The 2,500-nt window shown below is 43.6% G+C and overlaps 1 protein-coding gene across 1 annotated transcript in view; it reads right to left on the bottom strand.

The window, feature by feature from the left end:
• tmprss3a (transmembrane serine protease 3a) overlaps positions 1-2,500 on the bottom strand; it is a 66,688-nt gene that overhangs the window by 63,474 nt on the left and 714 nt on the right. The window lies entirely within an intron of this gene.

Consider the following 2,500-nt stretch of genomic DNA (forward strand, 5'->3'; position numbering starts at 1 on the left):
GGACAAGCACTTTTGAATTTTGGAAAACACTTTTCCATTTACATCGGGATTTTGCAAACATTCAGTGTCAGAGTCAATAAAATGAACCTTTCAACGAAATTGACAAGCAGCTGTAAGTAAGCTAAGCATACTAAATTCGACATCCAAACAGTATTCTAACGTTAGCTTTGAGATACTGCTTAATTGCATATCTTAACTTAGTTTAGTCTCTTCAATGTAGCCTACTATGTTGTGATAAGACCTTAGCAGAGTTCACTTTAATGCAGCAGTTTTGAACAAATTTGCGCAGCATAGTCACGATGCTAAGCGGATTTAATAGCAATTTAGCCAGATGTCTTCTATGCAGTGCTTCTATGTGGCAACAATAATCCTTCAACAATCGTGAATATTTTGTTAAATGCACATGCAGAGGAGTGGCAGCGGGCTACGAGAGAGAGCGGGGCGGGGCAAGGAAAGGCTGCGTGCGTAAAAAGCGCAGCTCAATGGCAATGCAAAGATTTGATCTTATATTTAATTTAATTTAAATTAAACATAGAATATTAATCTGTGGCGCCCGATTTTGATTTCGTGGCGCCCCGCCACAGATTAGTCAATGTATGGGAAACACTGCACACTCTCTCACACACACACACAGTCACACATACACACATGCATTAACATATAGTACACACACACACACACACACACACATTAACATATATATATATAAGTTAAGGTATAAGTATATATATATATATATATAAGTGTATATACTCTTTTGATCCCGTGAGGGAAATTTGGACTCTGCATTTATCCCAATCCGTGAATAAGTGAAACACACTCAGCACACAATGAACACACAGTGAGGTGAAGCACACACTAATCCCAGCGCAGTGAGCTGCCTGCAACAACAGCGGCGCTCGGGGAGCAGTGAGGGGTTAGGTGCCTTGCTCAAGGGCACTTCAGCCGTGGCCCACTGGTTAACATATGACACAAGCATTCTTACATGTATAATACACATCATCCGAGATACATACATATATTCACTTCACACACACACACACACACACACTCACACACAGAGACACATCCATACACACTCCTACACACACACACACACACACACACACACATTCTTACATGTATAATACACAATGTTACGGTCAGGTTGAGGGATAACACACACTGATTAATGGCTGCCTTAGGACCAGCTGACTGCTGGGCGTGGCAGGCGCGATGTTTTAAAAATTGATTACAGGTGGATACCTGGAGAAGCGCGAAAACGCCAGTCTCGCGCAGGAACTTGAAAGTGTGCACGCTACTCGCCAACGCTGACTAGGATTACCTGTCTCTCCGACGTCCCTTCAGACTATTGTGATTTTTGTTTATGCTTATACAACGTTTTCGCCTGGCACCCGGACCTTACTAATCAAAACTTGAACTCCCAAAACCGAACAACCGCAAGAGAGCTGGCCGCTCTCGGGAAAGAGCAAGACCTGTGCTGGCCCGGTACGCACGCTCGCCTGGGAAGTCGGTAAACTGATTCCTCTTGCAGTCTTTAGTCTTTACATACCAACATCTTCACCCACACCACTGATATAGACTCCCAACCAGGGTTTCCGTTGTCCGGTAATTACCGGACATTGGCCGGAAAAAAAAAGAAATGTCCGACAAAATTAAATCTCTCCGGTCAAATTGTCCAATTGAAATTGGCTAATAATCCCGTCCCCTAACGCAATCTGAATTTGAGAATAAGCCTTAATATGTAGACCTAAGCCTATATTATACGTCCTCTGGCTATGTTTTTTTAAATGAACAGGCTCTACCGTTTGAAAGTTATTAAACAACACGCATAGCCTATGCTGCATTTCAAATAGGAAGCGCACGCTTAAAACGTCCAACAACGAACAAATGAGAGGCGGTTCAAACATGGCCAGGCCCAGGCAGACTAGCCTTAAACGTTTTTTCAGAGGCCAGACGCGATGGATGATGATAAATTGGTAACGTCTGAACCCTCAGATGTCCGGTCAACTCCACCACCACCAGATAAAAAGCAGAAGTGTCGGGCATATCTGTCGGAATCAGTGACATTGGAAGTGGAGTTGCGGGGGGTGCGGCCGCTCCAAGACACTGTCATTCTCCGTGTACATTGGACATGCAAAGTGTTCTTTACCCAAAGCATACAGTAGGTTTATGCGTTCTCTGTCTATGATCTGCAGGGTTAGGGCCTCCTCGACGAGGCGATTACTGGTCCGCGGATAATTTCTGGCACAATTAAACAGTATCATTGAACCGCGGCCGAAAGAAAAAGAAACTAAACATTTCCCAGAATAGGAAACATTTCTTAATTTATTGTTATCAAATAAAGAGGCATAGCATTAGGGGGTAGTGGTGTGAGCGCTCATTCTTGTGCACATCTGTGCAAGTTAAACAGTCACCACTGAGATAACGTCGGTAGCAGCAACAAACAACGTAGCCTTTTTAAAACAACGAACGAAGCGGACTCTTGCTGTCCATGAAA

The sequence above is a fragment of the Alosa pseudoharengus genome, unplaced genomic scaffold (genome assembly GCF_046254945.1).
Source record: "Alosa pseudoharengus isolate Yale_2024_CS ecotype anadromous, Long Island Sound unplaced genomic scaffold, YU_APseudo_1.1 YU_APseudo_1.1_scf_3, whole genome shotgun sequence".
NCBI classification, from domain to species: domain Eukaryota; kingdom Metazoa; phylum Chordata; class Actinopteri; order Clupeiformes; family Clupeidae; genus Alosa; species Alosa pseudoharengus.